Source organism: Chelonoidis abingdonii, chromosome 2, assembly GCF_003597395.2.
Source record: "Chelonoidis abingdonii isolate Lonesome George chromosome 2, CheloAbing_2.0, whole genome shotgun sequence".
Taxonomy (NCBI): Eukaryota; Metazoa; Chordata; order Testudines; family Testudinidae; genus Chelonoidis; species Chelonoidis abingdonii.
In genome coordinates, this window is record NC_133770.1 from 18,125,613 (window position 1) to 18,152,811 (window position 27,199).

Consider the following 27,199-nt stretch of genomic DNA (forward strand, 5'->3'; position numbering starts at 1 on the left):
CTGAAGATAGTATCGCAGAAACAAATGCCATATTAGATCTGACAGCATGGATCAGGGTGTAATATTTTGAAAACACATGTATTGAAGCCCATGTAGCAGTCCTGCGTATTCCAGATACCGGTACATTCTTCAATAAAGCCATAGATGTTGCCTGTGATCTGACTGAAAGTGCTATTACCTTTTTTGGGGAGAAGGATGATCATATCTGGATGTCTTATCACTTACCACCTCAATAGTCTCTGAGTAGAGATTGAGGACCCCATACATCTATCTGCCAAGAAAATGAAGAGCCTAGCTGATTTCTTAGAGAGGGCCAAGCAAATTAAGTAAAAGCCAATGTTTTTCTAACATCCAGGGTACGTAAACAGGATTCCTGCGGAGAACTGTGTGGCTTCAGGAAAAACAGTGGTAGATGACTGGATTGATTAAGGTGGAACTCTGATAGGACCATAGGTAAGCAGTTAGGGTGTGGATGTAAAGAGACCTTGTCCTTAAAGGATACTGTAAAGGGTTCAAAGGTCCAATCTCGCTGCTCCTACAGGCTGATGCGGTAAAAGTCTGTCTTCATAGATAAAGACAACTGAGAACAGGTTGCCATTGGCTTAAATAGAGGTCTTGTAAGGTAATTGAATACCAGGTTAAGGTCTCAGGTTGGGATAGTTTATAATCTGTGGGCAGAGATTCTCCAAACCGTGAATATACCTAGATGATACAGGATGAGCAAGTGTGGAGAATCCTCCTACCAGAGGATGATATTGCAGCCAAATGGACCTTAGCTGAATTAAATGATGACCTTGATTTCTTAAGATCCAACAGATAATCCAGGATGACTAAGTGGCATTTAATCAGGCAGGTAGCAGCAATGTCAACAGCAATAGAAGAATCTCTTTCATTTCTGTAGGTAAGTAGTGTGGGTTGGTCTTCCCCCATTCAGTAACGCCTGTTGTATTTCCATACAGCAGGAGGACTCTAACCCCATGAATCATCACAAAGCCATTCTCTGAGGTGGAGAACTGCTAGGCTGGGATGAAGCATGTGCTGGAAATGAGGAATGAACAGGAACCTGAACTGCAACTGGACACATAAGTGAAGTAAGTAAGGGTACCTTGGTCAGATCAGCTCTATAAGGATAACTCTGTCTCTTTCCTGTCTGATCTTGTTCATCACCCTTAGCATCAATGACATTGGAGGAAAAGCATAGAACAGATCCTTCTTCCAAGATAGAAAAAGGGTATCTCCCAGATAGTGGTGCACCAGACCCCTCTTGAGCAGAGAAGAGGACACTTCCTGTTCCTGGTTGGGGAGAAGAGATCCACTTCTGGCAGTCCTCCTTTTAGAAGTATGCTGTGGAGAACTTGGGTGTCTAGCACCATTCATAATCCTCTGAGAAGTGTCTGCTGAGGACATCAGCTGTAGTGCACCATTGAAACTTGAATCTGATGAACTATACACCAATTCCATAATTTAATGGTATCAGCACATAGGGAGACCTTGCTCGTCCCTGCTTCTTGATGCAGAACATGCAGGATACAGTGTCCATCATGTCCCTGAATTTCCCCTGATGGGGAGTAGGAAATGAAGGCAAGTGTTCCTGACAGGCCTGAGCTCCAACAGATTGATGTGAAGACTGGCTTCTTGAGTTGTCCATCTGCCCTGAGTTGTGAGGGTATTGAGGTGGGCTTCACATTCCAACAATAATACATCTGTTAAAACAACAAAGAGTCCTTGTGGCACCTTAGAGACTAACAAATTTATTTGGGCATAAGTTTTTGCAGGCTAGAATCCACTTCATCAGATGCATGGAGTGAAAAATACAGGAGCAGATATAAATACCTGAAAAGATGAGGATTGCTTTACCAAGTGTGAGGTCAGTCTAACGAGATAAATCAATTAACAGCAGGATACCAAGGGAGGAAAAATCTCTTTTGAAGTGGTAAGAGAGTGGCCCATTACAGACAGTTGACAAGAAGGTATGGGTAACAGTAGGGAGAAATTAGTGTTGGGGAAATTAGGTTTAGGTTTTGTAATGACCCAAACACTCAGTCTTTATTCAGGCCTAATCTGATGGTATCCAGTTTGCAAATTAATTCCAGTTCTGCAGCTTCACTTTGGAGTCTGTTTTTGAAGTTTTTTTTGTTGAAGAATTGCCACTTGTAGGTCTGTTATTGAGTGACCAGAGAGATTAAAGTGTTCTCCTACTGGTTTTTGAATGTTATGATTACTGAAAGTCACTGATGAGACGCAGTGACTGACAGGAATGCCTGCACAGATGTTGAGGTGATCCTTCCACCAGTCAGAGTTCCTCACTTGAGGTGATCCTTCCACCTGTCCGTGCAACGTGTGTCTGATTGGAGAATAGGTCTTTCTGAGACAACCCTGGAAGCAGTGGAGATGTAGCCTTGTGTGATTGGTTACAAAGGTGCAAGCTACCATGTCTTCAGCTCCTGGGACACAATTCCTTACTGTGGTTTGAGGGATCCTCTGAATTGCCCGTAGCAGACCTGACAAAGTTACGAATCTGTCTAAGGGAAGGTAGGCTGTCACTATCAACAAATCCAAACATATAAACATTATTTTCTGCACAGGAGTTAATGTGGACTCTCTTTTTAAAACATATATATATTCATATTCAGCTGCAGACGCAATTTCTGGAACAGACCAAGGGCCATCTGGGTAGATGATAGAACTGCTTTGTAGAAATAGCCCTTGAGTAGTCAGTTGCTGAGACACGGGAAGACTAGGATTGCTGCTTCTTGGAGGTAAGCTGCCAGGATTTTTGAGAACACCCTTAAGGCTGGGGAAAGGCTGAAGGGAAGCACTCTGTATTAGAAATGATCCTGACCTATAGTAAAGTGTAGGTATTTCCTGTGTGATGGGTGTATTGTTGTATGGAAATAGCCATCTTGTAGGTCCAGGGCCAAAATCCAATCCCCTTTTTCTAGTGAAGGAATTATAGCTACCAGAGTCAGCATCCTGAACTTTAGAGAATTTGCACACTTGTTCAGAAGTCTTAGATCAGAGATGTTCACTCTGTCCTGGTAAAACCCCTTGCCCATCTGAGGACAAGATACCTACTCTATTGCTCCTAGTCAAAGGAGAGCGTTCACTTGCTTCAATAGAAGGTCATGAAAAGGGATTCCTGATGAGGGATAGGGAAGCAGTGTGGAAGGGGAGGGAGCATGGGTGCTGGAACTATGGATGTTGACTTGAAGTAGTAATAGTCCAAAGCCTTCAACATCCCCACTATCAAAATTGCTCCAGCACCACTCGGAGGGAGTGATGTAAAATGGATGATATAGCCCTCTGATATGACCTCTGTGAAGCAGATGACTGTAGTAATCTGCTTCCAAGAATATTGGAAATAGGCAAGGTGGTCTCCAACTGCAGGAGGTGGGTTAATGGGCGCAGCTGTAAGTCCAGAGGTGTCGGAGGATTCAAACCTTCAGTCTGTCCATCAAAACTGTTGCTTTGAAGATGGCTGGGTAGCTGTGGAGGGCATTTGAGTGGTCCTCTCTCTAAAATATCTCTGATCAAGGGCTCAAAAGGTACATGCACACCTGAAATGGAGCACTCATAGGGATGCTACCTGAAGAAGAACTGGTATTTCCATGTCCGATTCCAATTCCTCACCAAGAATAGAGAAAAGAACAGAACTGCATGGACCCCTTAAAGTCTTACCAGAATACTATAGCTATACTCACAGTGGTCTCAATGCAGCTTTCACACTTGCTTGAAAGGAATTCATTAAATGGAAAAATCTGTCTTGAAACCAGTCTTCCTATAATGTCTTCCATAATTTGCTTCAAGGGACACATTTATAGTCACTCTCAGTCTTTTTTTTTTTTTAATAAGTCTAGTGCAAGATGAAGGGCTAGTTCACTGTTGTAAGACTTTAATGAATGGAAGTTGGTTGCCTGCCACAGCCCAAATAATTTTTCAAGCATTTCTGCACAGTATAGCCTTTTCTCTATGGACTTTCCCAAGAATATGCAATAGCATGACAGCTGTAATCTCTGGAATCACAATGATGTAATTACCAGTTTTGTTTCAGCAGCTCCATCTTCAATGGACACAGCAGAAAATATTCCAATATTGTACTTTTCTAATCTTGAGCTTTCTAAGAACTTGGAAATTCCAGCTACTTCTTTTTATTCGTCTTTACTTTTCTGCAAGCTTGGAAGCACATGGATTGTGACAAGAAAAATTCTCTATCAAACAGCTTTGATACTCTATCACAGAGGTTGCCAGCCTGCGGCTCTGGAGCCACATGCAGCTCTTCAGAAGTTGGCTACCCCTGCTCTATCAGATGACCAGGACTCATGACACGCTAATATTTTCAAAATGTTTCCTTAGCTTTGGTCTTCTCTAGGTAATTTTATGGTAGAGAACAGTGCCTAATTCATGTACCCCCCTTTTCCCCAGTACTGCTAGTGCAATGTAAGTAGATGATAGATGAGGGAAAAGACAAAGAGAAAAGGGAAGAGGTTTGCGAGTGTGACATTCCTAGGACAGCTGGAATGTTGGAAAAGAACATGGGTATTGACCTTTAAGGCACATAAATTCAATCTGCACCTTTTCTTCCAAAAGGGGAGCTCTTCAGAACCGCAAATTGGAGTTGGGTGCCCAACTTTGTTTTGTGCTTCAAAAATCTCCCTCCAATAATAAATACTAGAAGTTACATATTAGCTGGACAAAACATGTATCTAGTTTTACTAGGAGGCTCTGAACACATTTTATGTAGTGCAACACAAACTGAAACAGTCTTGCACCAGGAGCGTTGATGTAGTGATATGCAGACGATCAAAAAGGGAGCTTCTCTGTCACCTGAATGACTTTCTTTTGAGTTTTTTTTATTTTTCTTTCACATTGATAAATACATCCTTGATGCATGTCTGACCTCCTTCCCTTTTTAACAGGATGTGGTATGATGTGTGAATATGTTCAAGCTGAATAACCTCATTCCCTAGACTAATAACTTTCAATTCCAGGACCACCACCACAACAAAACTTTCAAGTAACAGTTACTGGCTAAGACCACTTAAAGATGGCCTATGCTATCTTGCATTTTCACTTAGTGCGAGGTCAAAGAACAATCAATCTGATTTAGGACATCAGGGATGGAGATGTGATAAATGTCAGCACTGTAGCATGCTTGTTTGTTTCTGTAACCCTCACAGAAGATCGATGGTTTTAGTCTTAGCAGTTTTGAAGATATCAGAAAGGATGGGGTTGGTGGTTTCTCTGGTTTAATTAGAAAGCAATCTGAGAATGTCTATGGATCAGTGACCCTTGATTGTATGAGTGTTTCCATGTGTTATAATTTTTCATGTTCTTCAGCAAGGATAATTGGTCTCTCCCATCACTGAGTTTAATAGTTGGGGTGTGGAAATAAAAGGGAGAAGACCCAAACTATAGTACTTTCTAATGGTCTCTGAAACCTCTTTATATTAATGTAATGAGGTATACTGGCTCTTTAAGACCACAGGGCATCAGAAGACTCCATTCCAGGAACATTAGAACAAATGAAAGCCTAGGAAGTGGCTGAGGCTGGAGTAGGAAGAGAGGAAGTTGGCCCTGGTGAGTTAGCAATTGGTAGTGGGGAAACCAGGCGAGTGTCTGTTTAAGGGCTCAAGATCAGGAGCCTTGTAGTGCACGGTGAGGCAGGGATCCCTTCTCTTCTCTTCTGGTCAACGAGGACAAGCCCTGGGAAGGAGCAGGGGAGTATATATGCTTCCTGCTCCTTCCTAACAGGCAGGAGCAGGCTCATCTCTCTGTGCTGCTTCAAGGAAAGGGGGCCAAGTGTGAAATAAGGGCCAGCTGAAGAGAAGCTGGCCAAGGCCTGCAGCTGGCAGGAATTGTGATCCAGCCCCAAGAGGAGGGCTATAAACTCCTGACCCAAGGAGAGATTGCTTATAGTTTCACTCAGCCATGAGAAGAGGACTGGGGAACTCCTTATCCTAGGAGGGACTTCTGGTACTCTAACCCAGCCTAGGAGGAGTCCTGTAAACTCATGATTCAAGGACAGAGTCTGCTTATACTCTAATCCAGCTCAAGAGGAATGGTTTAGATTCCTGATCCAAGGAGGGAAAGTGCTTTTATCCCAGTCTGGTACTACGAGGGGGCTATGGACTCCTGATGCGAGGGAAAAGAGGTGATATAGTTATAACCCAGCAAGGAAGCATGTCTGACCCCAGAGACCTGTGGACTAAAAAGATTGAAGAGAGAAACTGAGGTACGAGCCTGCAGAGCTAATTAAGACCCGCTAAATTGACACCTGCTGCATCATTGATCTCCCTGGTAGCGAAGACAAGCTCAGAGCTAGAAGGTGACAGAAGCAGCAGGACAGTGACCTGAGAGGGGAAGCTGGGGGGTGGGGTGGGGAAATCCCCTGGGGATTATTGCCCAGGATGAGCCAAGAAACTATTTGTTTAAGTTTGAACAATAAAACTGCCTTAGAGACTGTGGGTGTGGAAGTGTCTTTGGGAGCTGGAGAAGCCTTCCCTTGTTGCATGTGGTGGAGAACACAGGCAGGCTATTGATCTCTGGAATCAATCAAGGGGAAACTGAAGTCTCCAAACATTGATTACCCTTGCCTCATTTTGGTGACCAAGAAAGATGGGGAAGGTGATGCACCACCACCACCAGATGTAGCACAAGCCAACAGCTACTTTACAGTGACAGCAGGAACAGCAGCAACAGACCCAGGTTATGCTACTGCTATTGCAGAGTTTGCAGAAGCAACAGGAGGCAAAATTTGTCATGCAACAATGGTGACTGGAGGCCCATCTCCAATAACAGGAGTGGTTGTAGAAGCAGTTGGGCTAAGGGGCTCTGTGGAGCTCAGCTGGTCCTAGAGAGGATAACTCGGTGAAGCTGGGTCCTGAGGATGACTGGAGGCCTTCCTCCATACCTCTGAGTGATTGGCCAGTGCAGTAGACTGAGAAGAATCAACTTGGGAGCCCATATAGCACTGTTTCTGATGGGTGAAGCACAGGCAGACCCCAGGTGGTGAGCAATGAGCAGGCGGGCTCCTGTCTTGTGGTGAAAGCTGCTGTCTTAGGTAGATGTGGACTGACGCTTAATGTATACAGGCAGCAGTTTCAGGTTGAACCATTCCTGCCGGGGGCATGACCATGCATCATGGTTCAAAGATTATGGGACCTTGCTGCCTGATGGTTGTGTAGAGATTAATTCAATAGAGGAAAACCATGGACAAAGTGGTTCTGGAGTGGTTCCTGTGGGATCCCAGAGTGGGGCAGGGTGAATTCAGCCTTGGTAGTTGAATGGGCAGAAGCAGCCTGAATGGCATGGCAGACTAGGAAGGGCCCCTTTGGGATGGGGTCCCAATCTGTCCCCAGTACCATGGGGTATGGCCTAGGGGGGTGAGGCTCTCCCTGCCTAGAGGCTCCACCTTCAGGCATTCCTTGGGGCCCTTCCCTGTCCCCCCATCCTCAGGCCCTTTCCCCTGGGGTTCTATAACAAGGCCTTTGGTCCCTCACCCTCTCCTGCTCTCCCCTCTGGCTCTGTTGTCTAGAGTCTCTCTCTCTCTCTCTCTCTCTCCTATCCTCTAGTGACCTGGGTCCTCCGTCTCCCTGGGGCTGCTGGGCATAGGGGTCTCCCTTCTTGCCAGGTGTCCCCCACAGCCTCCTTTCCCCTTTGGGATGGGGTCCCAATCTGTCCCCAGTACCATGGGGTATGGCAACTCTCTACCACACCCACATGTTGCCAGGCTAAATGGCCCCCAACCTCCAGGGACTCCTGGGCCACAGGGCAGGGCCTTCACTCCCCGTGGATGTACTCAAGCATCATTCTTGCCCCGGAGATAAACCACTGGGGCTTCACCAGCCCTCTCTGAATGAGGGAGTGGGCCAACGCCATGTTCAGTAAGTCCTTCTGGGGCATCCTCCACACTGGCGTGGGGATGGTGGCCAGTCCTTGCCCCTGCTTCCTCCCTCCACCATTCATCCAACCACAAAACTCTGCTAGCCCTCACTCCATTTCTGGGCAATCTCCTCATTTGTGTCCCGGCTGCCCGCAGCACCAGCAGACCAACTGTCCTGGACAACTAGAGGCTCTCTTGTTCTCCACCTTTCTTTTCTCCAGGCTTCTCCTGGGGGAGGGGAGTGTGAAGGGGGTTCCTCAGGTTTTCTTCCCCCAGTCCAGATCCCAGCCTCTCCGACCCTCCTTTTGAGGAACATCTGTCTCTGTGTATTCCTCAGTGAATTTGACAGTGGCCTCTACTGTATTCTGCTGTTGCTGCTGTACCCATACTCACATGTTTCCAGGAGGCCCTGCACAAATTGTTCCAGGATCACCCTGTCCATTAGGGTTACCATACATCTAGATTATCCTGGACATATCTGGATTTTTGAGTTTTAAATAGCCATCCTGGAGGACTTTGTAAAAATCTATAAAGGTCCTGGATTTTCCTCTTAATGCAGAGCGCGGCGCAGCTGACAGAGCAGGCGGGCTGGATTGAGCCGCTTGCATCAGGGCCTCCAGCAGCCAGAGCCCCTCCCCTGCTCCCCATTCCCCTGCAGCCTCAGCATGCCACGCCGCCAGCGCTCTGGGGGGCGGGGCTGTGCACTCCACAGGGGAGCGTGGCAGCACGGTAAGGTCTGAGCAGCACGGTAAGGGGGCTGGGGGATTGGAGAAGGGGCAGGGGATCCTGGGGGGCAGTTGGGGAGCAGCAGGGGTTGGATGGTCAGGGGTTCTGGGGGGCCTGTCAGGGGGCAGGGGTGTGAAGAGGAGTCAGGGGACGGAGAGCAGGGGGGGTTGGATAGGTCAAGGGTTCTGGGGGAGGGACACTGTCAGGGAGCAGATGGTGTGCAGAGGGGGTGGGGCAGTCAGGGGACAGGTAGGGGATGGGATCCTAGGGGGGAAGTTAGGCTGGGGGGGTCTCAGGAGGGGGCAGTCAGGGACAAGAAGAAGGGAGGCTTAGATGGGGGTGGGGTGGTTAGGAGCAGGGATCCTGGAGGGAGCAATCAAGGAGCAGAGAGGATGGGTTGGGGGTTCTGTTGGGGGCAGTTAGGGGGCAGGAAGTGGGAGGGAGTGGATAGGAGGCAGGGCTACCCCCCCCCCCAGGGAGTGTCCTCTTTTTGAAAGTTCAAATATGGTAATTCTGCTGTCCATAATCTCTCCCACCATCTGGGTGTCTGGCCTCAATTACTGAGTGGCCCTATCTGTGAGCTTCTGGGCAAAACCTTGGGGCTGCAAACCCGGGCCGGCCGAAACCTCTGTCCGTACTTTTCCACAGACAGTCCCATCCAGTCTAGGATGGCTGCCTTCACTGCATCATAATCTTTGGCCTGTTTGTCACTTAAGGCCATATAAGCAGCCTGTGTCTCACTGGCCAGCGAGGGGGCCACTCGCAGGGCCCAGGTTGCCTTGTCCCATCCAGCGCCCAAAGCCACCCTCTCAAATATACACAAAAAGGCATTGGGGTCATTGGCAGGGTCCATCTTACAGAGTCCTAACCCTGGCACGCAGCTGCTATCACTTTTCAAGGCCCTCACCCATCAGTGCGGGAGCTGCTGCTGTGCACTGGCCTACTCCCTGATGAAGTCCTGGAGGGTCTTCTGTTGTTTGGTGTGTCAGGCAAATAAGGCCTGCCTCTCCACCTGGTGGGACAGCTGGAAGGCCTGTAGGGTTTTCTGCAGCTTCTCTTGTTGTTTAGTTAGCCACTGCACGGTTCCCTCCATCCTCTAGTAGCCACGCCCTGGCAGTGGCTTTGAATCCCAGACAGGCTGCACACTGTGCCCCTCCGGTTCAGCCCTTCTTCCCCTCTTCTCAGAGACACTTCAGGCTGGTGCAACAGTCATGCTTTTTATTTGTGATCCAGTCCCCACCAGCAGTTTTTAACTATATAGAGACTTTTTACAACAGCTTGGCCAGCAACAGATTAGGAGACTCCCAACTCCCTTTGAGTCTGACCATCCCCTCCTAGTCTCCACTTGCCCCCTTCCCCTTACTCTCACTTCCTCCCAGCCTTATAGCTCCTGCTAACAAGCTGGGAGATGTGGTCAGTTACCAAGCAAGTATCAGGCTATTTACCCAACCCCAATCCAATCCCCCTGATTGGGGCTCGAGTGGCAGGAGCTGATTAAGGCCTCTCTAGCAGCACCCTGCCACAGGTCCAGTCTGAATAGCACTGGGCCTCAGCTGTACATGGTCTCAGTCAGACTGGGAGGATGTTCAGTAGGTCTCATGGACTCCGGTTACAGGGGGACCCCTGTCTAGGAAAATAAGGTGTTGGCAATGAGGATGGATCAGCACCTCCCCATATGCAGGTCTCATGCATACATGGCAAGACATGCATCTACCCCACAACAGAGGCTAAGCTGGGGGTCTAGGGCAGGAGAGGTTGGCTAAGTGTCAGGGTAGTCAAGAACCTTCCATGGCCAATTATCCTGGGGAGAGATTGGGTTTTCTGGCCCAGATGCAGGGAAAAAGAGAACAACAACCTAAGATGGGAACAGGGGTGGCTCCAGGAATCAGCACACCAAGCGCGTGCCTGGGGCGGCAAGCCACGGAGGGCAGCCTGGCAGTCACTGTGAGGGCGGCAGTCAAGCTACCTTCGGCGGCATGCCTGCGGGAGGTCCACCGGTCCTGAGGCTTTGGCAGCAATTCGGCGGCAGGTACGCCGAAGGTGTGGGACCAGCGGACCTCCCGCAGGCATGCCACCGAATCTGCGTTACCAGAGGACCTCTCACAGGCGCATCACCAAAAGCTGTCTGAATGCTGTGCTTGGGGTGGCAAAATACATACAGCTGCCTCTGGATGGGGAAGATGAATGATTGATTGTAAAAGGAGTGGAGGGAGCTGGTAGCTTGAGTAGAGGTGGCTGAGAGGAAGCCCTCAATCATCTCCAAAGCTCTCAGGATCAGCTAAAAATGTATCGATGAGAGCTAGAAGATCTAACCATCTCTTGGCAGAAGATTATCGATTTAGTTGATAGACTGGAACAAGAAGTATCACTCTAGGGTAGAGGCAGAGTGGGAAACAGCAGCATTCCAATGCTGGAGCAGGAATTGGCCCTGTTCCAGATAGAAAATGGGGCAAGGGAGCAGAAGCTGATGGATGATAGCACAGACTGATCAGTTTATAGGCAGAACCTTGAGCTGATCAGTGTATAGTGGGGACCCAGGCAGGGCCTAGACTGGCCAGGATGCTGTGGAGACCCAGGCAGACGCTCAAGCTGAGCAATATACAGTAGGGACCCAGACAATTCCTCAACAGCAAGCTGGGGCCCAGGTAAGAAATCAAGGGCAAAAACAGTGCTCTGGGGGTCCTGTCATGAAGACTGCCAGAACAACTGATGGCTGCAGAACACTAGCTATAGATGGTCTGACAACAAAAAGATCAGCTGACTGTGGAACATTGGGCCACTCAGAAAAGAGTGTTTGTCTGATCCCGCAGGTCAATGAGCTGGAGGGACACCTATAGACTCTGTATGAAGCAATCTTGATGCCCTAGAGAAGCAGATGAGGCAATAAAGACAGTACCCTAAAGGAGGTGGTACAGATGATAAGGCTTGCCCTGAGGGTGGGCAAGGCCTTAAGTGAGGAGGAATGTCACAGGATGACACTGGCCCTTTGAGAGAGAGAAGGAGAGCAGGGCCAGTGCACCCGTGCTGCATCAGCTGACCCATATTAGGCTTTAAAAGAGGGGGAGTCTGGGGGAGAGAGAGAGATGGGGGGAGGCTCCATGAATCAGAGGTAGGAAGCAGCAGGACTGCCAGAGTCCCCCAGGGAGGGAAAGCTGTGAGGCCCTGAAAGGTAAAAGGTAAAAATCCGCAAGGGATTGTAGCCCAGGGTGAGCTGAGAAACCATGTTTGTTTTTTGTTTAAGTGTGGACAAAAGAACAGCCTAAGAGAGGCTGTGGCAGCATGTCTTTGGGAGCTGGGGAGAAGCACTACCTTGTTACAGTTCCTTTCTACTGTATTAGTAGAAGCATTTCCCTCCTCTGCTGGCAGTGATTGTTCCCCTCTATTTGGCACTGGGGAGGCCACACCTGGAGTATTGTGTCCAGTTTTGGTCCCTCCCACTGCAGAAGGGATGTGGACAAATTGGAGACAGTCCAGTGGAGAGCAATGAGAATGATTAGAGGCCTGGGGCACATGACTTCTGATGAGAAGCTGAGGGAACAGGGGTTATTTAGTCTGCAGAAGAGAAGAGTGAGGGTGGATTTGGTAGCAGCCGTCAACTACCTGAAGGGAGTATCAAAGAGGATGGAGCTAAGCTGTTCTCAGTGGTGGCAGATGCCAGAACAAGAAGCAATGATCTCAAGTTGCAATGGGGGAGGTCCAGACTGGATATTAGGAAACACTATTTTACTAGGAGGGTGGTGAAGCACTGGAGTGGGTTACCTGGGGAGGTGGTGGAATCTCCAACCTTAGAGGTTTTTAAGGCCCAACTTGACAAAGCCCTGGCTGGGATTATTTAGTTGGTGTTGGTCCTGCTTTGAGCAGGGGGTTGGACTAGATGACCTCCTGAGGTCTCTTCCAACCCTAATATTCTATGTGGTCAAGGAATGAATTGATCCCCTGTCTATGGGCTTGAACTTGGATCATTCAAATCGAGGGGAGGTTTTCTCTTGACGGGAATGGAAGCAGGATCAAGCTCTATAGGTATTTCTAGTACACTTAGCACCATGGTAATGAAGTGCCTACCCCTTGCCATCATGTCCTTGATGGTAAAAGTAAGTGACTACATTTCTGGTGAGTGGGCGAGGAAAATGAAACCTGCAAGAAAAGAATTCAATGTAAATGAGCTCATGCATGCAGAACAGTTGACCCATTAGAACTGGATTGGACAATTGAGATACAGGTATATAATGAATATGTTTGTGACAGATTTATCTGGAAAGCCAAAGTAACCACACTTTTTACTTTCAAAACAAGAACTTTTCTCTTATTAAGGAATTTATAATCTGGTCATACCGTTTTTGGGGCTACTTATAACTGAATTATAAGGTGGTTTATTTCACTTAGTGTCACTTTACATTTTGCTAGCTGGAAGATTCATGAACCATTTTATAAGACAAGACTGAGTCTCTCTGGGAACCTTCAAACTAGATATGAAAAACTGTATTCCCCATCACTCTTAGCTCATTCCAGCTATCATCAATGTTCTTGCCAGGTGGAGGTTGTACCAGAAGTGTTGCCAGTTTGTTTTTCATTTTGTGGTGACCAGAGTTAAGGTGTTTGGTGCAGAGTCAGCTCTACCATGATGGCAAAACAGGAAATTATCTATGTGGGGTGCAAAATATTCCATAACTGCCTGTACAGGTGCTTATAGTACATGAATGGTGAATGTTGTCTGCTTTGCCTAGCACAGCAGAATGCCTGAACTGGCTTACTAACAGTCTTGAGTGTATATTCTAGGCAATTTGCCTTTAGGGTTTTTTCTAGGTAAGACACTTTAAATACTGCCCAGGATCCATGGGACATCCTCCCTGAACTGATCTATAAGGCCATCACCCTCTCCTACTTCCAATCTTTCCTCAAAGCTCACCTGTGCCACCAAACATTTAAAAAAATAAACAAATTAAGGGCTAGTTCTGCATCATTGGCATTTAATGTATCTATTTAAAATAATACAGAAAATAACTTGCAATGGTAGATAGGTTTATAACATTGTATACATTCAATTGTATCTGTCATCTCTGTTTTCATATGTCACTCATCTTCTTAGGCCTAGAATTTGCAAAGAGCTACACATATGCTTAACTTTACATACACGAGTAGCCCCATTGTGTGTGTAATCTCATTGACTTCAAAGTTGAGCATGTGTGTTACTGGACAGGACCTGGGCATTAGATTGTAAACTGTTTGGGTCAGGAAATACATAAACTATATTCAAGAATTAACAGAATGGGTCCCTGATCAGTGTCTCCAGGTGCTATAGTAACATGAATTTTATATAAGAAATAACAATTTCCTCCCATTCCTTCTAACCTGTTTTCATCACCTCTTCTTTTTCATAGCCTGCTGACCAATTCTGGATAGAAGCTGCTTTTTTTTTTTTTTTTTCTTTGCTGGACCACGACCATTCAATGGAGTGAGTAGCAGGAAGTATTGAAAGAGAGATACTGTTAGCACTGTTTCCACATACCTCAAAGACTGATCTTTATGCAGCTGAGACTCCAAGGGATATCCCTTAAAATAAAGGCCAGCTTATTACCCATCTTCTCCAGCTCCCGGGGAACTAAATACTCTGAAGTAGAGAGAAATTGTTGCACAATGCTTCTTTATAGCTCTCAGTGTGCCTTCTTTGCTGGCTCCAGCTGCCCCTAAACTCTGTTTTTCCTTGTCTTTTCTCCAATATTTTTTCCAGTTGACTTAGTTATTACAGTACATGGACCAGACTGAGGAAAATACATTGAAGGTTGGAGTTGGCAAAGCAGTAAGTGCTATGAGAGGGAAGTACTCTTGCCATGCAATGACATCATCTGGGAGTTAATTGGTTGCATTCCTGCTGATGGGAGGTGCTGGCTGGAGTCCTTACACTTACTTCCGTGATACGGAACAGAGACAGTGCCTGTCTTTTGCCAGCCTGCTTCATTGGCAGTATTCTGGCAAAGTCTAAGACACTTACAAAAACAGTACAGTACTTTATTTAGCCTGTAGTGAGAAAAAGTCCTTTCACAGCTCCAGTTTAGGCGCTGAACACTAACAAGCAGATTAAATAAAACATTACAAATTAATGTTGTGTTTTACTTTATTTTTTTCATTCTAGATTAACTCGCAAATCAGGGGGCTGAAATGTGCCTTTTATCTCTGGGGAAGTGGGTTCAAATAATAACTAGACCATAAAGGATATTCCATTGAATGGTTTAGTTTTAGTGGACTGAAAATCTGTTCCCTTTGTGGAACCACTATACATCATGGCATTAATAGCAGTCTCTGCTTAGAGAGATCAAGAACTTCCTCGTAATAATCTCCTGCCATCCAGTCTCACCCACTCGTACCAGAAAGATCTTGGGAAGATCGACAGGATTTGCAGAGTGACTAGAAGGTTATCACATTCATTCTCATGCAGAGCAGGGAGCGCGGGTGGGACTGAAGCTTGAGTTGGTGACAAGGAAGGGATTATTGGAATAAGAGAAGGGAGTCTGGTAAAGGGAGAATTAAATTGATGGAGGAAAAGTTTAGAAGGGAGAGAGAGGAAAGGTAAAAGGTAGGGAGGCTGAGGATGGACAGCTGAATGGATGCAGCTATAGGAGAGTGGTGGAATGCAAGCAGACCAAAAACTAATGGCAATACAGCATATGTGAGTAGTGATGTCTGAATTTCAGAGCTAAGTGCCATTGTGATAATGGGGCCTACAAATTTACCCCAACTGTGAGTTTAACTGTAAAAAGTGAGTGTAAATTCATAAGATGTCACCATAACCCAGGGTTTGGCAACCTTTCAGAAGTGGTGTGCCAAGTCTTCATTTATTCACTCTGATTTAAAACTTCGTGTGCCAGTCATACATTTTAATGTTTTTAGAAGGTCTCTTTCTATAGGTCTATAATATATAACTCAACTATTGTTGTATGTAAAGTAAATAATGTTTTTAAAAATGTTTAAGAAGTTTCATTTAAAATTAAATGAAAATGCAGAGCCCCCACAGACCGGTGGCCAGGACCCGGGCAGCGGGAGTGCCACTGAAAATCAGCTTGAGTGCTCCCTTTGGCACACGTGCCATAGGTTGCTTACCCCTGCCATAACCTGTAGTAAGAAGCACTGAGGGGAACAGGCAGAAGAAAATCAGAGAAACTGGATTGGTTTGAACCACAAAGGCCAAGCTGATGGAATAGGACTGTTGAAATTATGCTTGTTAAAAATAGATGATGAGGAGTTGGAAGCTAATGAATCAAAATTGTTGTGTTGGATATTAGGCCTAATTGGCGAACAAAGTAATGAAGGGATGGACCTTTAAAGAAAGACTTGTGGGGGAGGAGAGAGAAGAACAGATGGAGGCTACTGAAGCAAGCTTCACCATCATGGCTGCGTCCTCCATGGTCTCCTGGGACCCCAGACAACCTTTGACCTAATCCTGTGAGATGTCTTCACCAGACTGAGCCAGCGAGAGGGACCCAGATAAAATTGCCACCCCTACTGGCTCCAACTGAATCCCACGCACCATCTGGAATGAAGTAGGATCAGACTTTAGCAGCAGCAGCAGCAGCAGCAACAATAGCTCCAGCCCATCTTAACTAACTTTCTTTTCCCCAAAAGGGCAGTTATTGCCATCTTTAATACCTTGTTTGACAGTCTGAGAGGGGATTTCTTCCTTTTAGAACTCCTCCATGGAAAGGAAACAAGGGATGTTGTTTAAAGGAAAGCCTTATGTAATAATTTACTTTTCAAATGCTTTATCTGTTTTTTCTTCTCTGTATCTTTAATATAAAGTTTAAAGGATTTTTAATGGGGTGATTGCCATGGTATTAAACAGGTGGTGGTCTCTCTATACCAAACCTGAACTTGTTTAACATTGTTTAATGATGGATAGTGTTAAACAAGGGTTTATGTTCATGGCTTTGGAACAGGGCCTGGAGCTGGAGTTCAGAGCAGCTCCAGAGCAATGGAGCTGCAGGTTTTTGCCTGGAGCTGGAGCACAGCTCCAAATCCCTGTTTATGTGAACACCTTTGGCCCATATAGTCCATTTAAATTAATACAACCATTCATATGATGATAGGAGGCTGTGAAAGCTCCTCCTACTGGGTGCTATTCCCCATGTGGAAGGCGAGTCTGCTGAGTTCAGTGCCCTGGTGATTCTCTTGGTCTGGTGATATTGGTTGGTGTAAGAAGGCTTGGTTCACTTCGTGAGCTCTCAGCTGGTGCTGGCTGCTTTGGGGAAGGAGTCCCAAGGGCCTGGGGCTTTCCAAAGTTTGCCCCCACCTCCACAAGCTACCTCACAAAGGACTCCCAACTCCTCACAGTGTGAAACACTCAATTCTGTTGCTGAGTGGAGACTATCAGGTTTCCATAGGGTGTCCAGCCCACCACACAGCTCCACTACTCAGAACTTTGCAGATGCTGTGGGGGATAGAAAGAAATCCTTATTCATCTCTTTCCCAGCAACATAATAACATTTGCAAATTCTTTGTGTTACTACCACCACCACTTCAGTCACTTTCCTTCTCCCTTCATCTATCCCTCTGTATCACAGGATGGGCTATGGAAAATGTAACATGTTCAAGAATCAGTGCATAAATAGTTAAGGACAAAAAAGTAGTGTCCTACCAGACCAATAGTTACGAACCTTTTTCATGTTGTAACCCCATGTTACAACAGAAGTTAGTTTTAAAACTTTACTGCCCATCTAGCCATCACAGTCCCTCTTGAAACTTGGTCACAACCTCCAATTTAACAGCCCATGTATGATCTACCATTAGTAATGATGAATGTGTGATTTATAATCTCTCATAATGAGACAATGCTAAGAAGACTACATGCTCATGTTTGAAATGTTCAGATTTTTAGCATTCTACCATGGTAAGTTAAATATCTTTGGAAGAGTTAGAAGATATTCAATATTTCACCAAAAAAACTTCCTAAATTAGAATTCAGATTTTTAGCATACTGTATGTACTCATTCATAAGCCGAATATTTTTGGTAAAAAAGTGATGCATCAAAGAGCAGGGGTCGTCTTATAAACAGGTCTACACCAAAATTTGAAGATTTCAGACTCTACGGAATCATTGAATGTCGTTTTGTTTACCTAGAGCATCTGCAGCCACAGAACCTCTCAGCTCCCAGTGTCCGTGGTTTGCTGTTCCCGGCCATTGGGAGCTGTGGGAAGCTGGCTGGGAACAGCAAACTGCGGACACTGGGAGCTGAGGGGCTCCCTGCCTGCAGATGCTCCAGGTAAACAACATGTCGAGGTCTGTTAGCGGCTTACCCTAACAGGCCAGGAACCAAAGTTTGCCAACCCCTGAAATATAGGGTCGGTTTATGAAACGGTCATACAATTTTTGCTATTTTTATCTAACTATCTTGGGGGTGTGTAAGAACATAAGAACATAAGTGTGTGTCAGCTTATAAATGAATGGGCTAATGAACGAGTATGTACGGTAAATGTAAGTTCAAGATGGCAGTGATGTACCCCTCCTGTATGGTATATTTTTTTCATCAGAAATTGCCCAGTTCTTCTACTATACATCACTATGCCTTTTTTTTTTGATTTTTTCTACCTTGTTAAAATTAATAAATGCCATTTGACCCCTCCCATTAACAACTCAATTAATATCAAATTAATTTATTATATAACAGCTAGACCCTGGAAATTGATCCTTGTGGGAAGACCCCTGCATTCATGCGGATCTGCTTACAGGATCTAGCCCTTGGATTGTAAGTTATGTGGGGTCTGAGACAGTTTGTTTTTCTTTTATATCCCTGTACAGCACCTAGCACAATGGTACTCCAATCCCTTATTGGTGAGGGGGGTGTCCAGATGCTGCTATAGTACAAATAAATAGCAGTAATTTGTATAAAACACAATACTTTCCATCATAGGGTAAGCGCTCGCTTGTGACTTCATTCTTGGCTGCACTGTAATATTTTTCTCTTACAGTTTCATATCCTCTATCTCTAATCCCCTCTTTGTGGATTCACCATATGTGCACAGCCAGAGATACATCCACTGATAGATGTTAATCCTTTGAGTGTTTTTACAATATATAGCATATGTCCAGTAAAAGTTGTCATACAGATTTAAGGATATTTACTGATCATGAAGAAACACTGCTGGAACCAGAAAATTGTACCATCATGCAGTCCTGGGGTTTCTATTAAGTGAAGTAGTCAGGGAATGATCCATGATTTCCTTCCACAACTGAAGGAGTCAAAGGGCAATGCCAAGGTTTTCAGCCCTTCAGGTTGACAACTTGACATTCCTGTAAAGTTACATGACAGGAGGAGGATGGGTCTAGAGGTTAGGTCAGATAGCTGGGTGTCATTACTTCTAGATCCAACTTGTGATTGCCTCTGCATTTATGTAAGACTGTGAGGAAAGTCACAGTCTATGTTAGGGCTGGTCAACAACTTTTTGTTGAGCCTTTTTTTTAAACAGAAAATTGAGGTTTTGACAAAATGAAAATTATCACAGAAAGTGTCTTCATCTGTGCATTTCCTTAACATGTTCAGATTTCTTTTAATTGTAACCTAAATTCTGAATTTCTTGGGTTTCTAATACTTAGTTTGGGGATAATTACAACATTTATGTAATATGTTTTACCCTTAGGTTACTGATATGGAGTTTCCATTGAAAGTACATCTTAACATATGTTTTGTCTAGATTTTCCTTGCTTCCTAAAATTATCAGACGCTTCATACATGAAACCTAAAGAGAAACCCTGTGATATTTTTTAATGATTTGAAGATATGTAGCATTAATGTTAAATAGTTTTTCTGAGGTAAACTTTTAATGGCATAGTCACTGGTGTACCAGAGCAGAGCAAATCAGCAAGTTTAGGTTGGGCTTACTGCTGCTTTGCATTGCCAGGCAGCACAAAGTGCATTGGTGACTATTTTGCAGTTGACTTACTGGTTTAAAGCTGGTCTGTATATAGTTTTTGTAGCGATTTAACTATATTGGTTTAGAGCAGGGGTTCTTAAACTGGGGTCGGGACCCCTCTGAGGGTCACAAGGTTATTACATGGGAAGGTCGTGAGCTGTCAGCCTCCACCCCAAACCATGCGTTGCCTCCAGCATTTATAATGGAATTAAATATATTTAAAAGTGTTTTTAATTTATAAGGGGGGGTTGCACTCAGAGGCTTGCTATGTCAAAAGGGTCACCAGTAGAAAGGTTTGAGATCCACTGGTTTAGAGATTGAAACACTTAAATTGCTGCTAAGCTCTACTGTGAAAGCAGCTCTATTGGTATAGCTTATTGCAGTGGTGTAGTCAGGTGGAGGGAACCGGGGGAGTGATCACAAAAAAAGGCGCCACCCGCTGCGGCGCTTTTACTCACCCAGCAGTGCTTTTACTGACTGGGCAGTGCTCTGGGTCTTTGGAGGCACCTCGGTGGCAGGACCTTCACTCGCTCCACAGGTCTTTGGCAGCATTTTGGTGAGTGAAAAACGGAGGGCCTGGAGTGAGTGAAGGGCCCACTGCTGAAGTGCTGCTGAAGACCCAGAGCCCCGCCGGGTGAGTAAATATTGAAAAGGTGCCAAGAAATTGAAAAGGCGCCACTTGTGCTCAGTGGGAGAGCGGCTGCTGCTCCGCTTCCCCCCACCCCCAGCTACGCTACTGGCTTATTTCCATAAATTTACAGAAATAACTGTAATGACATGATCACCTTTTATACTGGCATAGTTATGTCTACACTAGGGGGTTGCACCAATTTAACTCCATCAGTTTCATTGGTAGAAAACCTCTGGGGAAATGCAAGCTACCTTGGATCACACAGACTAGGAGCCAGATGAGAGGTGATGACCACAAATGTCCTTTACTGTTTTTTTTTCACTGTAGTATAGCAGGGTGAAAGCCCTGTGCCTCATAGCTGTGCTGCAGGGGGGAGGAATAAAACTCACATTCTGTCAAGAGAGCAAGAAAGAGTTTGGTATTGGTTATGCAACGCTTTGACAGGGGCCTGGGGAATCATTTAGTCATATATAGAATATTCTAACCAAGTACCAGCGCTTTAACTCTGTGCCGTATAATACCATCAATGCTTATTGTAGACAGTTGTTCTTAAATGACATTTCTGCCCTGCCAATAGCTCTGCCCTTTCATGTTTACTACGTTATCACAGGGAAGCTCCCTAGAAAATGGGTTGGGAGGGGGGACTTTTTATTGTCTCTGAGTGGCCTTCCTGTTGTTAAAATTAGAAAGCAAATCAGTGGCTCTTGGGATAGTTATGAAATATTACAATAATTCATGGCATTTCTTTAGCACCTTCCATCCCAAGATCTCCAAGCACTTGGCAAACAGTGTAAATTGCCTCTAATTATGGAAGATGGACTTTTCAAAAATATTAACGCTTGACATTTTATACTTACAAAGTGTTTGCCATTTCCGTAGTGTGAAATGTTGTGGTTGTTATTAATACCCAGAATATTAAAATGCTTTGAGAGCTGTATACAAACTATGGGCCATAATCTCCCCTAAATGGGAAACGCTCCCTGCTAATCTCCATTTTCCCCTTTTTCCCCTCCCCCCAAAAGGGTAGGAAACAGTTTCTCTTAATGATTCCATAGGGGCTGGAGTTTGGCTCTTCATAGCGCTGGCCAGAGATTTGGTCCTTCAGAGCTGTAGATGTCTCAAGAGTCAATATATCTCAGGACATTTAAAAAGCTCTAGTGAGCTGTCCTTGTGCCATTGTCTGCCTCCCCTGCAGCAATGAGGTAGCTGTTCAAAAAGGACCTAGCAGAAGTTATTGCTGCTTCAAACTTCATTAACACCTGACTGGATAGCAGCAGGGAGCAGCTGCTCTTCAGCTCCAGCTCTGATCCACTCTTTCCAGCTTCAGGAGTGTGGAGCAGAGTGTCAGTCACTATCTGCTAGTGCTCAAGACCCCTTGACCTTGTTGCAGACCAGCACACAGTAAACTGCATTAAGACCTGATCTCCATTTAACTGCACTTGATTTTTAAGAAGGAGGCATCCTTGTAGTTTGGAAAAGCAAAATCCATGTTTCATCCCTAAACTGAGTTCAGTTTTACTAGCTCAAGGCCCCTTGATGGCTTTTCCACATTTCATATGGCATTAGGCTGTCACATACTTTCAAAGACTCCTCTGGCATTCTTTGTTTTTGCACTCATATTCTGCCTGTTCCCAAGGAACTCCCATCCTTTTTCAGCACAGAAATGGGCAAGTGAGAGCGTGTCACATGTGGTGTCTGGGAAGTGCACTCTGGCAGCCAAACCCTTTCCAGGGGCTTGGCACGTCAGGATGGAATGAGTGCATGCAGGTAGAATGTTATTTTGCTGTTCCTAGTGAGCGGTCTGCAGCTATGTCTGCTGAATCTCAAACTCAGGCAAAAGCAGCAGGTTATGGTGGGATTTGAAAATCAGTCAAAAGATAACCAGGTTGCAGCTTAAAGCATGCTCCAATGGGAAAGTAGAGTGCAGCATATGTTCTTACTTTGGAAGTTACATAAAAAAGCCTTAATGGAGCCTTTACTGGCTTGTACTAGTGGAGCTGTTAATTAATTAAATAACTATATGTGAATGGCATCCACTGGGGAAGTGCATTGCGGCTTCCAGATGCTAGTTATTGGCCCCATTATGGACCTAAAACTGTTACAGGAAATCATGGCGTGCTCCAAGATGAACTGGCACACGGTCGCAGTAAGGAAGGATGGGGCTAATTTTGATTGTGTGCCAGTTTTCATCTAGTGAGATTAATTAGTACTTTTAGAAATGCAAGTCAGAGCTATTAAATATTAGCATATATTCCATCAATAGAATGAAGACATGCTTAAACAGGACTTTACAAACTTTTGGGTGTTGATGGGAGCTAGAAGATTTAATGAATGTCATCAGATTTTAATTTCTTCAAAAAATATCAGATTTACAATTCTTATGCAAGCTGTGAATCTAATTAATCTGCTGCAAGAACTGTCAGAGGAGAACGTTGGTGTTCATCTCCAAAGCTCAGGTGCCAGGTAAGAAATGTTTTCTCAGGCCAAAATCAATCATTTAAGGCAGCTATTCAAAAAACCCAAAATCAAGTGAAAGAACATTACACAGCCTTCTAATATGGGTTCCCAGCATAGAGAATTTTTGAAGACTGGATGGCTGACCACTATCTATCAGCTACCTAAAGATAGGCCACAAAGTAGTCTTTTCTCTCTCTTATTTTTTTTATTTAACAAGCTAAAATGTTGCTCACAAAATAGCAGATGTGGGTCTTATTGTTGCTCCATAATTAGATTTTAGAGATGGAGGAGACTGATCAAGTCCTCTAGTCCATGCCTTACCAGTATAGGATTGTCCCTTGCAATATCTTTTTGACTGCTTTGTCTGGTCTACTTCTAAAAATCTGAAACTAGGGGGCATCGACCACTTCCACAATTTAATACACTTCCCCATTTGGCTAATGGAAGTTAAGTACTTATTCATTAGGTGATTTAACCTAAAATCATTCTGAACAAGGAACAAGAATGTTTAATATATTTCAGAAGGTTGGGGGGAGGGGTACAGAGCAGACCCCTGGATTCGGGTATGTCTGCTCTAGAAGGTTAACTCAGGCTCTTACTTGCATGTTGCCCCTACCCTGCTACTGTCCACAAACAAACCCCTCTGTCCTGAGTTTAGTGGTAGTTTCAACACAGACTACCTAGCATGGTCCGGGGGCGGGTGAAAGCCAGGGCATTGCTTTCACTTAGGCTCAGCTTATTGCTGCATAAAGAGCCATGGGATGTGTCCCCAGAAGTCCTAGCAACACACATGGGTGAGCATAGCACCAACAAGGACACAATAACACAGGTAGGTCTTTTCAGTAAGGCTGCTCACACCCAGGCTAGACTAATTGGGTATCTAGGCCTGGGTGCTGACATTAACAGTCAATACAACCCCAAACCCACTTTGCAAGTCTTTGGGTGGAAATAGTGGAGCCTTTAGTCTGGCTGAATTTCCTCTTGTTTCCACAACTTAGATCCTGAGAGACCAGAGCACGGTTCTCAAATCCTAGAGAGTGTAAGGGGATTAATCAGTGGAATCATGAAAGTGCTTACATCTATCAAAAGGAAGGTTCTCTGTGGTGTTCTGGATCTCTCTTGGGCATTCTGAAGATTGCAGCCAAAAAGCATGATGCATGATGATCGCTTTAGACATAGAGTGAGTTGCTGTGTCAGTTGCCTGCAGGGAGGCTTGTAACAAGGTCCTTGCTAGGAGGTGATCTTCCACAATGGCTGTCTGAAACTATTCTCTGTTTTCTAAAGGGAGATGCTTAGTAAATGAGTTAAAGTTGTTGTAGTTTGGATGATTATACTTAACCATTGATAGTTAGTGATCTCAAACTGCAAAGCCGTGGAGGAGTAGCCATGGAGGAGTTACCAAAGGTGTTTTTGATCTTTGTCATGTGGTGTTGCTTTAAAAAGAGGTGGTCTCCCACACTCGCTGATGGCATCAATCACCAAAAAATTAGGTGAAGAGTAATCAAAAATTTAAAGCCCTTATCTGCAACATAATACTTTGTTTCAGCTCTTTTACATGTTGAAGGTGTGGTGATAAAGTCTGCCAGATAGTTTTGGCAGGTTCAAGTAGAGTCTCATTCACAGGCAAGGGCACTTGATCAGAGGCTGCCATGTGCAAAATAGTCAATATATTGAGTCTCATGAACCTCCTCTAAGGAAATTCAGAGCAATTCAGCATTCATAAGTTCCTGGAAATGTTTGAACTCATCTGCATAAAATGGTGTGGGTGTGGTGGGCAACACAGCTTCATCTGGTGAAGATGAGATGTTAGTTTGTGTGTCATCACTTTTATTCCTTGAAAGATGACTCTAGGGGTAGAGGTTGGCAAGGCAGAACAGAGGGAGAAGGAGATGGTTGTCTTTGGTGGTCCCCACTGGAATAACTGGGTGCTCTAGAAAACTCTCTTGTAGATAAGTAGCCCATGACCACTGAGGATGGCCATAAGGACAGGGAAGGGGCTTCCAGTGTTGTTCAGGCCAGGATGGAGGAGGGGCAACATGAGGCTCTCTGAATTTTGAAACCTCTCTCTCAGAATAAAAGTCAGGACTAGGGGTGCCTCATATCGAAATCTGAGAGTCAGAAAGTGTCCTCATCATAGTCCAAGGGATAAGCAGACATGGGTGGTGATGATGAGGTTTGTCTGTCTCTTTTCAACCTTACTGGGGGTACCAGAGAAGGGTAAGGTATTGGTGACCTGGAAGATTCTGGTACCAGAAGTCTTTTGGTACCCATAAATAAAGGGGACTCTGGATCATCTGAGACAAGTCCTTGGAGAATCTAAACTTCTGTGGTACTGGGTGGACCTGCACTATAAACACATGAGGTTCTGCTGTGGTACACAGTAGTACCAAGGATGTCCCTTGCTCATTGGTCTCAATCTAGCCATCTATAATGTCAATTTAGTACTGGAAATAATGCTGGAGGACCTGTGGTTGGTGCCAGCCTCTTTGATGCAGAAGCCTTAAGGTCTCTGCCACTGCAGTCATGCCTGGGAGGTACTGTGGTTGACTTTGATGCCAACTTGGTATGCTGGGTACCATGAATCTTAGCACCTGAAGCCTTAGATGAGGAGCTCTTGGTTCTGGTGAAGCCTTGAGCCTCAGCAGTACCCTTTCCGGGACATGAGGTCTCCAAAATGGTAGGTCTTGAGGTTTCTTGGAAGCAGTTTCTCTTTGAGGTGATCTGGAACTTTCTTTCTGGAAGCCTTGGTGCTACTTTCTGTGGTTTTGTCCCATGATGGTATAGATGGTGAGCAGGTTGTGGAGGTCAACAGAGTATTATGTTCACTCAAAGGCTGCTGTACAGGAGAGGTAGCCAGGCCCAGATCTTAGGCAGGATGAAGGGAGAGGTTCATGAAGGACCCAATTTTAATTTCCCTATTTTTTTCTGAACCTCCTCTTGAACCTCAAACAACTGTTACATTTTTATGGGATGTGAGTGTCTCCTAAACAGAAAGTTTCTAAAACTAAAGCTAAACCTAAGGCTAACACCTAAATACAACAATAGACTAAGCTATCCCTAGATGAATTTTAGAGCAGGCACTGCAATAAGTTCCATCACAGGCAGAGGTAGTTAAGAAGGAACTGATGGTGGTTCGTCCGTGCTGCCCTATATACCTGGCCCAATGGCAGCTAGGGCGCATGTGCAGACTGAATAGGTGCTGCTACCAGAGATCTCCAATCAAAGGCGCATAGGCCACCTGTGCACTTGAAATGGCGCACTCATAGGGATAGCACTTGAAGAAGAAGCCTGCACATGTCTGCATGTTCGGGGGTGGGAGGAGGAGAGAAAAGCAGGGAAGAAATGGAAATTTCCTGCAGTATTTATTCTCTTCAGATTCTCACACTACACCAGAGTGATGAGTCTGGGTACTTAAGTCACCATGTAATCATATTGTTCCCTTACAACCATGGAAATACATGGTGTATAACAACACTGACTGTCAGCATGTCCCTTCCACCTCCCCATCCCCCGCCCCAGTTCTGAATTTGCAGCAGGATGTGCATGTGTTTGCATTTGCGTGCTTGTTGCCTGGTGTGTGTGGAGTAATCCACTATCCATTACACTGGCCACACCATGCCTTTTGGTCATTCTGTGGTGGAAGCACGGGAAGGGAATGTAAATCCATGCCCCTTCCTCTGATAGGGTGATCGTATGGGAAGCTGTGAAGTTTACCACCTGTACAAGCTTTTCCTTGTGGAAGGATGACTTGGGCCAGTGTTAGAATTCCACTGCTGTTAACATTGATTCATTTGAGATGAACATAATTAAAGAAAGGGTTCATGTAGCAATCTAAACTATAGTCTGGTCCTGCAAACATGTATGCACATGCTTGACTTCAAGCACATGAATAGTCCCAGTGATTTCACTGCAACTGCTGACATACTTTAATATATTAAACATACACATAAGCCTTTGCAGAATCCTGGCCTATAAATGAGAGAACCCAAATCACTAAGCCTAAGTGCACTCAATGCTGTAAAAATGAGGAGTTCCACAGGGCTGTGCCAGTAATCAACCAATGTACACATCCATCTAAGGTTTTAGAGTAGCAGTCGTGTTAGTCTGTATCCCCCAAAAGAACAGGAGTACTTGTGGCACCTTAGAGACTAACAAATTTATGTGAGCATAAGCTTTCTACAAGTACCTTGGGATCCTTCTTGAATAAAGGTACTAGAGAAAAGTAAATCCATAGCATTGAAGGACATAGCATCACCACTCATAGAAGTGGGAGGTTCCAAATATCCATCCACAAAGGTACTTAAGGCTTTTGTGGAATTTTATAGAATTGTCTTTTTGTTCTTTAAATCAAGACTAGACCATTGCATCTCTCCTCTGGCATTCACAAACCACAGTATCATGCAAGACAAAGTTATCTGCGCCTGCTTTGCAGCTTTATAACCAACAACTAGTCAGAAAGAGTCTAATGGAAAAACAAGATGAAACCGGGAGAAGGACCGGGATACTATACAGGAAGATCTGGACCACCTTGTAAACTGGAGTAATAGTAATAGGATGAAATATAATAGTGAAAAGTGCAAGGTCATGCACTTAGGGATTAATAA

The 27,199-nt window shown here is 45.0% G+C and overlaps 1 long non-coding RNA gene across 1 annotated transcript; it reads left to right on the forward strand.

Annotated features, from left to right (window-relative positions):
• Positions 1-387: 387 nt before the first annotated feature.
• On the forward strand, positions 388-16,173 carry LOC116817574 (uncharacterized). Its single transcript, XR_004371967.2, has 4 exons — positions 388-453; positions 960-1,091; positions 14,337-14,405; positions 15,886-16,173. It is a non-coding gene; the product is annotated as an uncharacterized LOC116817574 (long non-coding RNA).
• Positions 16,174-27,199: the final 11,026 nt, after the last annotated feature.